Source organism: Ornithodoros turicata, chromosome 4 (assembly GCF_037126465.1).
Source record: "Ornithodoros turicata isolate Travis chromosome 4, ASM3712646v1, whole genome shotgun sequence".
Lineage (NCBI taxonomy): Eukaryota > Metazoa > Arthropoda > Arachnida > Ixodida > Argasidae > Ornithodoros > Ornithodoros turicata.
This window is the reverse complement of record NC_088204.1, coordinates 54,938,737-54,951,764: the sequence shown is the minus strand read 5'-3', so window position 1 is coordinate 54,951,764 and position 13,028 is coordinate 54,938,737.

The following is a 13,028-nucleotide window of genomic DNA, read 5'->3' as shown; positions in this document are numbered from 1 at the left end:
CAAAACGTGGGCATCGGCGGAGAAGCGATTTGGAAGTGAATTGGTGTAGCAGAGACCAAACAATCTGTTGAAAAGACCAATCGCTGCTCCATACTATACAAGAAGTGTCCTAGCAATCAGGGAAATGTGGACAAACGCGTGACACGTATAGAAAGTGAAAGAGATGAGAATGACGTGCCCTCAAAACGTGGGCATCGGCGGAGAAGCGATTTGGAAGTGAATTGGTGTAGCAGAGACCAAACCATCTGTTGAAAAGACCAATCGCTGCTCCATCCTATACAAGAAGTGTCCTAGCAATCAGGGAAATGTGGACAAACGCGTGACACGTATAGAAAGTGAAAGAGATGAGAATGACGTGCCCTCAAAACGTGGGCATCGGCGGAGGAGCGATTTGGAAGTGAATTGGTGTAGCAGAGACCAAACAAACTGTTGAAAAGACCAATCGCTGCTCCATACTATACAAGAAGTGTCCTAGCAATCAGGGAAATGTGGACAAACGCGTGACACGTATAGAAAGTGAAAGAGATGAGAATGACGTGCCCTCAAAACGTGGGCATCGGCGGAGAAGCGATTTGGAAGTGAATTGGTGTAGCAGAGACCAAACAATCTGTTGAAAAGACCAATCGCTGCTCCATCCTATACAAGAAGTGTCCTAGCAATCAGGGCAATGTGGACAAACGCGTGACACGTATTGAAAGTAAAAGAGATGAGAATGACGTGCCCTCAAAACGTGGGCATCGGCGGAGAAGCGATTTGGAAGTGAATTGGTGTAGCAGAGACCAAACAATCTGTTGAAAAGACCAATCGCTGCTCCATCCTATACAAGAAGTGTCCTAGCAATCAGGGAAATGTGGACAAACGCGTGACACGTATAGAAAGTAAAAGAGATGAGAATGACGTGCCCTCAAAACGTGGGCATCGACGGAGAAGCGATTTGGAAGTGAATTGGTGTAGCAGAGACCAAACAATCTGTTGAAAAGACCAATCGCTGCTCCATCCTATACAAGAAGTGTCCTAGCAATCAGGGCAATGTGGACAAACGCGTGACACGTATAGAAAGTGAAAGAGATGAGAATGACGTGCCCTCAAAACGTGGGCATCGGCGGAGAAGCGATTTGGAAGTGAATTGGTGTAGCAGAGACCAAACAATCTGTTGAAAAGACCAATCGCTGCTCCATACTATACAAGAAGTGTCCTAGCAATCAGGGAAATGTGGACAAACGCGTGACACGTATAGAAAGTGAAAGAGATGAGAATGACGTGCCCTCAAAACGTGGGCATCGGCGGAGAAGCGATTTGGAAGTGAATTGGTGTAGCAGAGACCAAACAATCTGTTGAAAAGACCAATCGCTGCTCCATCCTATACAAGAAGTGTCCGAGCAATCAGGGAAATGTGGACAAACGCGTGACACGTATAGAAAGTGAAAGAGATGAGAATGACGTGCCCTCAAAACGTGGGCATCGGCGGAGAAGCGATTTGGAAGTGAATTGGTGTAGCAGAGACCAAACAATATGTTGAAAAGACCAATCGCTGCTCCATCCTATACAAGAAGTGTCCTAGCAATCAGGGCAATGTGGACAAACGCGTGACACGTATAGAAAGTGAAAGAGATGAGAATGACGTGCCCTCAAAACGTGGGCATCGGCGGAGAAGCGATTTGGAAGTGAATTGGTGTATCAGAGACCAAACAATCTGTTGAAAAGACCAATCGCTGCTCCATCCTATACAAGAAGTGTCCTAGCAATCAGGGAAATGTGGACAAACGCGTGACACGTATAGAAAGTGAAAGAGATGAGAATGACGTGCCCTCAAAACGTGGGCATCGGCGGAGAAGCGATTTGGAAGTGAATTGGTGTAGCAGAGACCAAACAATCTGTTGAAAAGACCAATCGCTACTCCATCCTATACAAGAAGTGTCCTAGCAATCAGGGAAATGTGGACAAACGCGTGACACGTATAGAAAGTGAAAGAGATGAGAATGACGTGCCCTCAAAACGTGGGCATCGGCGGAGAAGCGATTTGGAAGTGAATTGGTGTAGCAGAGACCAAACAATATGTTGAAAAGACCAATCGCTGCTCCATACTATACAAGAAGTGTCCTAGCAATCAGGGAAATGTGGACAAACGCGTGACACGTATAGAAAGTGAAAGAGATGAGAATGACGTGCCCTCAAAACGTGGGAATCGGCGGAGAAGCGATTTGGAAGTGAATTGGTGTAGCAGAGACCAAACAATCTGTTGAAAAGACCAATCGCTGCTCCATACTATACAAGAAGTGTCCTAGCAATCAGGGGAATGTGGACAAACGCGTGACACGTATAGAAAGTGAAAGAGATGAGAATGACGTGCCCTCAAAACGTGGGCATCGGCGGAGAAGCGATTTGGAAGTGAATTGGTGTAGCAGCGACAAAACAATCTGTTGAAAAGACCAATCGCTGCTCCATCCTATACAAGAAGTGTCCTAGCAATCAGGGAAATGTGGACAAACGCGTGACACGTATAGAAAGTGAAAGAGATGAGAATGACGTGCCCTCAAAACGTGGGCATCGGCGGAGAAGCGATTTGGAAGTGAATTGGTGTAGCAGAGACCAAACAATCTGTTGAAAAGACCAATCGCTGCTCCATCCTATACAAGAAGTGTCCTAGCAATCAGGGAAATGTGGACAAACGCGTGACACGTATAGAAAGTGAAAGAGATGAGAATGACGTGCCTCAAAACGTGGGCATCGGCGGAGAAGCGATTTGGAAGTGAATTGGTGTAGCAGAGACCAAACCATCTGTTGAAAAGACCAATCGCTGCTCCATCCTATACAAGAAGTGTCCTAGCAATCAGGGAAATGTGGACAAACGCGTGACACGTATAGAAAGTGAAAGAGATGAGAATGACGTGCCCTCAAAACGTGGGCATCGGCGGAGAAGCGATTTGGATGTGAATTGGTGCAGCAGAGACCAAACAATCTGTTGAAAAGACCAATCGCTGCTCCATCCTATACAAGAAGTGTCCTAGCAATCAGGGAAATGTGGACAAACGCGTGACACGTATAGAAAGTGAAAGAGATGAGAATGACGTGCCCTCAAAACGTGGGCATCGGCGGAGAAGCGATTTGGAAGTGAATTGGTGTAGCAGAGACCAAACAATCTGTTCAAAAGACCAATCGCTGCTCCATCCTATACAAGAAGTGTCCTAGCAATCAGGGAAATGTGGACAAACGCGTGACACGTATAGAAAGTGAAAGAGATGAGAATGACGTGCCCTCAAAACGTGGGCATCGGCGGAGAAGCGATTTGGAAGTGAATTGGTGTAGCAGAGACCAAACAATCTGTTGAAAAGACCAATCGCTGCTCCATCCTATACAAGAAGTGTCCTAGCAATCAGGGAAATGTGGACAAACGCGTGACACGTATAGAAAGTGAAAGAGATGAGAATGACGTGCCCTCAAAACGTGGGCATCGGCGGAGAAGCGATTTGGAAGTGAATTGGTGTAGCAGAGACCAAACAATCTGTTGAAAAGACCAATCGCTGCTCCATCCTATACAAGAAGTGTCCTAGCAATCAGGGAAATGTGGACAAACGCGTGACACGTATAGAAAGTGAAAGAGATGAGAATGACGTGCCCTCAAAACGTGGGCATCGGCGGAGAAGCGATTTGGAAGTGAATTGGTGTAGCAGAGACCAAACCATCTGTTGAAAAGACCAATCGCTGCTCCATCCTATACAAGAAGTGTCCTAGCAATCAGGGAAATGTGGACAAACGCGTGACACGTATAGAAAGTGAAAGAGATGAGAATGACGTGCCCTCAAAACGTGGGCATCGGCGGAGAAGCGATTTGGAAGTGAATTGGTGTAGCAGCGACAAAACAATCTGTTGAAAAGACCAATCGCTGCTCCATCCTATACAAGAAGTGTCCTAGCAATCAGGGAAATGTGGACAAACGCGTGACACGTATAGAAAGTGAAAGAGATGAGAATGACGTGCCCTCAAAACGTGGGCATCGGCGGAGAAGCGATTTGGAAGTGAATTGGTGTAGCAGAGACCAAACAATCTGTTGAAAAGACCAATCGCTGCTCCATCCTATACAAGAAGTGTCCTAGCAATCAGGGAAATGTGGACAAACGCGTGACACGTATAGAAAGTGAAAGAGATGAGAATGACGTGCCCTCAAAACGTGGGCATCGGCGGAGAAGCGATTTGGAAGTGAATTGGTGTAGCAGAGACCAAACAATCTGTTGAAAAGACCAATCGCTGCTCCATCCTATACAAGAAGTGTCCTAGCAATCAGGGCAATGTGGACAAACGCGTGACACGTATTGAAAGTAAAAGAGATGAGAATGACGTGCCCTCAAAACGTGGGCATCGGCGGAGAAGCGATTTGGAAGTGAATTGGTGTAGCAGAGACCAAACAATCTGTTGAAAAGACCAATCGCTGCTCCATCCTATACAAGAAGTGTCCTAGCAATCAGGGAAATGTGGACAAACGCGTGACACGTATAGAAAGTAAAAGAGATGAGAATGACGTGCCCTCAAAACGTGGGCATCGGCGGAGAAGCGATTTGGAAGTGAATTGGTGTAGCAGAGACCAAACAATCTGTTGAAAAGACCAATCGCTGCTCCATCCTATACAAGAAGTGTCCTAGCAATCAGGGCAATGTGGACAAACGCGTGACACGTATAGAAAGTGAAAGAGATGAGAATGACGTGCCCTCAAAACGTGGGCATCGGCGGAGAAGCGATTTGGAAGTGAATTGGTGTAGCAGAGACCAAACAATCTGTTGAAAAGACCAAGCGCTGCTCCATACTATACAAGAAGTGTCCTAGCAATCAGGGAAATGTGGACAAACGCGTGACACGTATAGAAAGTGAAAGAGATGAGAATGACGTGCCCTCAAAACGTGGGCATCGGCGGAGAAGCGATTTGGAAGTGAATTGGTGTAGCAGAGACCAAACAATCTGTTGAAAAGACCAATCGCTGCTCCATCCTATACAAGAAGTGTCCTAGCAATCAGGGAAATGTGGACAAACGCGTGACACGTATAGAAAGTGAAAGAGATGAGAATGACGTGCCCTCAAAACGTGGGCATCGGCGGAGAAGCGATTTGGATGTGAATTGGTGCAGCAGAGACCAAACAATCTGTTGAAAAGACCAATCGCTGCTCCATCCTATACAAGAAGTGTCCTAGCAATCAGGGAAATGTGGACAAACGCGTGACACGTATAGAAAGTGAAAGAGATGAGAATGACGTGCCCTCAAAACGTGGGCATCGGCGGAGAAGCGATTTGGAAGTGAATTGGTGTAGCAGAGACCAAACAATCTGTTCAAAAGACCAATCGCTGCTCCATCCTATACAAGAAGTGTCCTAGCAATCAGGGAAATGTGGACAAACGCGTGACACGTATAGAAAGTGAAAGAGATGAGAATGACGTGCCCTCAAAACGTGGGCATCGGCGGAGAAGCGATTTGGAAGTGAATTGGTGTAGCAGAGACCAAACAATCTGTTGAAAAGACCAATCGCTGCTCCATCCTATACAAGAAGTGTCCTAGCAATCAGGGAAATGTGGACAAACGCGTGACACGTATAGAAAGTGAAAGAGATGAGAATGACGTGCCCTCAAAACGTGGGCATCGGCGGAGAAGCGATTTGGAAGTGAATTGGTGTAGCAGAGACCAAACAATCTGTTGAAAAGACCAATCGCTGCTCCATCCTATACAAGAAGTGTCCTAGCAATCAGGGAAATGTGGACAAACGCGTGACACGTATAGAAAGTGAAAGAGATGAGAATGACGTGCCCTCAAAACGTGGGCATCGGCGGAGAAGCGATTTGGAAGTGAATTGGTGTAGCAGAGACCAAACAATCTGTTGAAAAGACCAATCGCTGCTCCATCCTATACAAAAAGTGTCCTAGCAATCAGGGAAATGTGGACAAACGCGTGACACGTATAGAAAGTGAAAGAGATGAGAATGACGTGCCCTCAAAACGTGGGCATCGGCGGAGAAGCGATTTGGAAGTGAATTGGTGTAGCAGAGACCAAACAATCTGTTGAAAAGACCAATCGCTGCTCCATCCTATACAAGAAGTGTCCTAGCAATCAGGGAAATGTGGACAAACGCGTGACACGTATAGAAAGTGAAAGAGATGAGAATGACGTGCCCTCAAAACGTGGGCATCGGCGGAGAAGCGATTTGGAAGTGAATTGGTGTAGCAGAGACCAAACAATCTGTTGAAAAGACCAATCGCTGCTCCATCCTATACAAGAAGTGTCCTAGCAATCAGGGAAATGTGGACAAACGCGTGACACGTATAGAAAGTGAAAGAGATGAGAATGACGTGCCCTCAAAACGTGGGCATCGGCGGAGAAGCGATTTGGAAGTGAATTGGTGTAGCAGAGACCAAACAATCTGTTGAAAAGACCAATCGCTGCTCCATCCTATACAAGAAGTGTCCTAGCAATCAGGGAAATGTGGACAAACGCGTGACACGTATAGAAAGTGAAAGAGATGAGAATGACGTGCCCTCAAAACGTGGGCATCGGCGGAGAAGCGATTTGGAAGTGAATTGGTGTAGCAGAGATCAAACAATCTGTTGAAAAGACCAATCGCTGCTCCATCCTATACAAGAAGTGTCCTAGCAATCAGGGAAATGTGGACAAACGCGTGACACGTATAGAAAGTGAAAGAGATGAGAATGACGTGCCCTCAAAACGTGGGCATCGGCGGAGAAGCGATTTGGAAGTGAATTGGTGTAGCAGAGACCAAACAATCTGTTGAAAAGACCAATCGCTGCTCCATCCTATACAAGAAGTGTCCTAGCAATCAGGGAAATGTGGACAAACGCGTGACACGTATAGAAAGTGAAAGAGATGAGAATGACGTGCCCTCAAAACGTGGGCATCGGCGGAGAAGCGATTTGGAAGTGAATTGGTGTAGCAGAGACCAAACAATCTGTTGAAAAGACCAATCGCTGCTCCATCCTATACAAGAAGTGTCCTAGCAATCAGGGAAATGTGGACAAACGCGTGACACGTATAGAAAGTGAAAGAGATGAGAATGACGTGCCCTCAAAACGTGGGCATCGGCGGAGAAGCGATTTGGAAGTGAATTGGTGTAGCAGAGACCAAACAATCTGTTGAAAAGACCAATCGCTGCTCCATCCTATACAAGAAGTGTCCTAGCAATCAGGGAAATGTGGACAAACGCGTGACACGTATAGAAAGTGAAAGAGATGAGAATGACGTGCCCTCAAAACGTGGGCATCGGCGGAGAAGCGATTTGGAAGTGAATTGGTGTAGCAGAGACCAAACAATATGTTGAAAAGACCAATCGCTGCTCCATACTATACAAGAAGTGTCCTAGCAATCAGGGAAATGTGGACAAACGCGTGACACGTATAGAAAGTGAAAGAGATGAGAATGACGTGCCCTCAAAACGTGGGAATCGGCGGAGAAGCGATTTGGAAGTGAATTGGTGTAGCAGAGACCAAACAATATGTTGAAAAGACCAATCGCTGCTCCATCCTATACAAGAAGTGTCCTGGCAATCAGGGAAATGTGGACAAACGCGTGACACGTATAGAAAGTGAAAGAGATGAGAATGACGTGCCCTCAAAACGTGGGAATCGGCGGAGAAGCGATTTGGAAGTGAATTGGTGTAGCAGAGACCAAACAATATGTTGAAAAGACCAATCGCTGCTCCATCCTATACAAGAAGTGTCCTGGCAATCAGGGAAATGTGGACAAACGCGTGACACGTATAGAAAGTGAAAGAGATGAGAATGACGTGCCCTCAAAACGTGGGAATCGGCGGAGAAGCGATTTGGAAGTGAATTGGTGTAGCAGAGACCAAACAATATGTTGAAAAGACCAATCGCTGCTCCATCCTATACAAGAAGTGTCCTGGCAATCAGGGAAATGTGGACAAACGCGTGACACGTATAGAAAGTGAAAGAGATGAGAATGACGTGCCCTCAAAACGTGGGAATCGGCGGAGAAGCGATTTGGAAGTGAATTGGTGTAGCAGAGACCAAACAATATGTTGAAAAGACCAATCGCTGCTCCATCCTATACAAGAAGTGTCCTGGCAATCAGGGAAATGTGGACAAACGCGTGACACGTATAGAAAGTGAAAGAGATGAGAATGACGTGCCCTCAAAACGTGGGCATCGGCGGAGAGGCGATTTGGAAGTGAATTGGTGTAGCAGAGACCAAACAATCTGTTCAAAAGACCAACCGCTACTCCATCCTATACAAGAAGTGTCCTAGCAATCAGGGAAATGTAGACAAACGCGTGACACGTATAGAAAGTGAAACAGATGAGAATGACGTGCCCTCAAAACGTGGGCATCGGCGGAGAAGCGATTTGGAAGTGAATTGGTGTAGCAGAGACAAAACAATCTGTTGAAAAGACCAATCGCTGCTCCATCCTATACAAGAAGTGCCCTAGCAATCAGGGAAATGTGGACAAACGTGTGACACGTATAGAAAGTGAAAGAGATGAGAATGACGTGCCCTCAAAACGTGGGCATCGGCGGAGAAGCGATTTGGAAGTGAATTGGTGTAGCAGAGACCAAACAATCTGTTGAAAAGACCAATCGCTGCTCCATCCTATACAAGAAGTGTCCTAGCAATCAGGGAAATGTGGACAAACGCGTGACACGTATAGAAAGTGAAAGAGATGAGAATGACGTGCCCTCAAAACGTGGGCATCGGCGGAGAAGCGATTTGGAAGTGAATTGGTGTAGCAGAGACAAAACAATCTGTTGAAAAGACCAATCGCTGCTCCATCCTATACAAGAAGTGTCCTAGCAATCAGGGAAATGTGGACAAACGCGTGACACGTATAGAAAGTGAAAGAGATGAGAATGACGTGCCCTCAAAACGTGGGCATCGGCGGAGAAGCGATTTGGAAGTGAATTGGTGTAGCAGAGACCAAACAATCTGTTGAAAAGACCAATCGCTGCTCCATCCTATACAAGAAGTGTCCTAGCAATCAGGGAAATGTGGACAAACGCGTGACACGTATAGAAAGTGAAAGAGATGAGAATGACGTGCCCTCAAAACGTGGGCATCGGCGGAGAAGCGATTTGGAAGTGAATTGGTGTAGCAGAGACCAAACAATCTGTTGAAAAGACCAATCGCTGCTCCATCCTATACAAGAAGTGTCCTAGCAATCAGGGAAATGTGGACAAACGCGTGACACGTATAGAAAGTGAAAGAGATGAGAATGACGTGCCCTCAAAACGTGGGCATCGGCGGAGAAGCGATTTGGAAGTGAATTGGTGTAGCAGAGACCAAACAATATGTTGAAAAGACCAATCGCTGCTCCATCCTATACAAGAAGTGCCCTAGCAATCAGGGAAATGTGGACAAACGCGTGACACGTATAGGAAGTGAAAGAGATGAGAATGACGTGCCCTCAAAACGTGGGCATCGGCGGAGAAGCGATTTGAAAGTGAATTGGTGTAGCAGAGACCAAACAATCTGTTCAAAAGACCAACCGCTACTCCATCCTATACAAGAAGTGTCCTAGCAATCAGGGAAATGTGGACAAACGCGTGACACGTATAGAAAGTGAAAGAGATGAGAATGACGTGCCCTCAAAACGTGGGCATCGGCGGAGAAGCGATTTGGAAGTGAATTGGTGTAGCAGAGACCAAACAATCTGTTGAAAAGACCAATCGCTGCTCCATCCTATACAAGAAGTGCCCTAGCAATCAGGGAAATGTGGACAAACGCGTGACACGTATAGGAAGTGAAAGAGATGAGAATGACGTGCCCTCAAAACGTGGGCATCGGCGGAGAAGCGATTTGGAAGTGAATTGGTGTAGCAGAGACCAAACAATCTGTTCAAAAGACCAACCGCTACTCCATCCTATACAAGAAGTGTCCTAGCAATCAGGGAAATGTAGACAAACGCGTGACACGTATAGAAAGTGAAAGAGATGAGAATGACGTGCCCTCAAAACGTGGGCATCGGCGGAGAAGCGATTTGGAAGTGAATTGGTGTAGCAGAGACAAAACAATCTGTTGAAAAGACCAATCGCTGCTCCATCCTATACAAGAAGTGTCCTAGCAATCAGGGAAATGTGGACAAACGCGTGACACGTATAGAAAGTGAAAGAGATGAGAATGACGTGCCCTCAAAACGTGGGCATCGGCGGAGAAGCGATTTGGAAGTGAATTGGTGTAGCAGAGACCAAACAATCTGTTGAAAAGACCAATCGCTGCTCCATCCTATACAAGAAGTGTCCTAGCAATCAGGGAAATGTGGACAAACGCGTGACACGTATAGAAAGTGAAAGAGATGAGAATGACGTGCCCTCAAAACGTGGGCATCGGCGGAGAAGCGATTTGGAAGTGAATTGGTGTAGCAGAGACCAAACAATCTGTTGAAAAGACCAATCGCTGCTCCATCCTATACAAGAAGTGTCCTAGCAATCAGGGAAATGTGGACAAACGCGTGACACGTATAGAAAGTGAAAGAGATGAGAATGACGTGCCCTCAAAACGTGGGCATCGGCGGAGAAGCGATTTGGAAGTGAATTGGTGTAGCAGAGACCAAACAATATGTTGAAAAGACCAATCGCTGCTCCATACTATACAAGAAGTGTCCTAGCAATCAGGGAAATGTGGACAAACGCGTGACACGTATAGAAAGTGAAAGAGATGAGAATGACGTGCCCTCAAAACGTGGGAATCGGCGGAGAAGCGATTTGGAAGTGAATTGGTGTAGCAGAGACCAAACAATCTGTTGAAAAGACCAATCGCTGCTCCATCCTATACAAGAAGTGTCCTGGCAATCAGGGAAATGTGGACAAACGCGTGACACGTATAGAAAGTGAAAGAGATGAGAATGACGTGCCCTCAAAACGTGGGCATCGGCGGGGAGGCGATTTGGAAGTGAATTGGTGTAGCAGAGACCAAACAATATGTTGAAAAGACCAATCGCTGCTCCATACTATACAAGAAGTGTCCTAGCAATCAGGGAAATGTGGACAAACCCGTGACACGTATAGAAAGTGAAAGAGATGAGAATGACGTGCTTTAAAACGTGGGCATCGGCGGAGAAGCGATTTGGAAGTGAATTGGTGTAGCAGAGACCAAACAATCTGTTGAAAAGACCAATCGCTGCTCCATCATATACAAGAAGTGCCCTAGCAATCAGGGAAATGTGGACAAACGCGTGACATGTATAGGAAGTGAAAGAGATGAGAATGACGTGCCCTCAAAACGTGGGCATCGGCGGAGAAGCGATTTGGAAGTGAATTGGTGTAGCAGAGACCAAACAATCTGTTCAAAAGACCAACCGCTACTCCATCCTATACAAGAAGTGTCCTAGCAATCAGGGAAATGTAGACAAACGCGTGACACGTATAGAAAGTGAAAGAGATGAGAATGACGTGCCCTCAAAACGTGGGCATCGGGGGAAAAGCGATTTGGAAGTGAATTGGTGTAGCAGAGACCAAACAATCAGTGGAAAAGACCAATCGCCAAAAGCCCCGGCTATGCTAATGAGTCCCAAGAAATTGAAAATGTGGACAAATCAGTGGAATTTACGGAAAGTAATGTGATGACAAGTAGGCTAAAAATCTAGCCATTAATTGAGGGTGCTAGCGACAAATTGAATTGGGTAGCAGTAACAGATCAATGAGTGCAAACGTCCAACGACGGCTATAGTAATGATTCCCAAGAAACTGTGGAAATTTGGACCAATGATTGGAAATTAAGGAAAGTGTATGTCATGACATGTTGGCTAGAAATGTAGCCATTAAAAGAGGGGACTAGTTACAAACTGAATTGGATAGCAGGAACAGACCAATGAGTGTAAAAGCCCAATGACGGCTATACTAATGAGCCCCAAGGAACTGTGGAAATGTGGACAAATGAGTGGAAATTATGAAAAGTGAATGTGATGACAAGTAGGCTAGAAGTGTAGTCATTAATTCAGGGGACTCGCTACAAATTGAATTGGGTAGCAGGAACAGATCAATGAGTGCATGAACCCAATGATGGCTATACTAATGAGCGGTCTAGGAATTGTGGAGCTGTGGACAAATGAGTGGAAATTAAGGAAAGTGTATGTCATTACATGTTGGCTAGAAATGTAGCCATTAATTGAGGGACTAGCTACAAATTGAATTGGGTAGCAGGAACAGATCAATGAGTGCAAAAGTCCAATGAAGGCTATACTGATGAGTCCCAAGGAACTCTGAACAAATGAGTGGAAATTATGGAAAGTGAATGTGATGACAAGTAGGCAAGAAATTTAGCCAATAATTGAGGAGACAAGCTACAAATTGAATTGGGTAGCAGGGACAGATTAATGAGTGCAAAAGCCCAATGACGGCTATACTAATGCATCCCAAGGAACTGTGGAAATGTGGACAGACGGATGGAAATTATGGAAAGTGAATGTGATGACAAGTAGGCTAGAAATGGAGTCATCAATTGAGGAGACTAGCTACAAATTGAATAGGGTAACGGGAACAGATCAAAGAGTGCAAAATTCAATGACGGCCATACTAATGAGTCCCTAGGAATTAACTGTGGACGAATGAGTAGAAGGTATGGAATGTGAATGTGATGACAAGTATAGGCTAGAAATGTAGCCATTAATTGTGGGGACTAGCTACAAACTGAATTGGATAGCAGGAACAGACCAATGAGTGTAAAAGCCCAATGACGGCTACACTAATGAGTGCTCCAGGAATTGTGGAGCTGTGGACAAATGAGTGGAAATTATGGAAAGTGTACGTGATGACAAGTTGGCTAGAAATGTAGCCAATAATTGATGGGCCTCGCTACAAATTGAATTGGGTAGCAGGAACAGATCAATGAGTGCAAAAGCCCAATGACGGCTATACTAATGAGTGATCTAGGAATTGTGGAGCTGTGGACAAATGAGTGGAAATTATGCAAAGTGAATGTGATGATAAGTGGGTAGATATGTTGCGTTAATTGAGAGACTAACTGGAAGTGGAATGGGGTAGCCGAGACAGATCAATCTCAAGAAATTCTGGGGCAGCGATCAGCG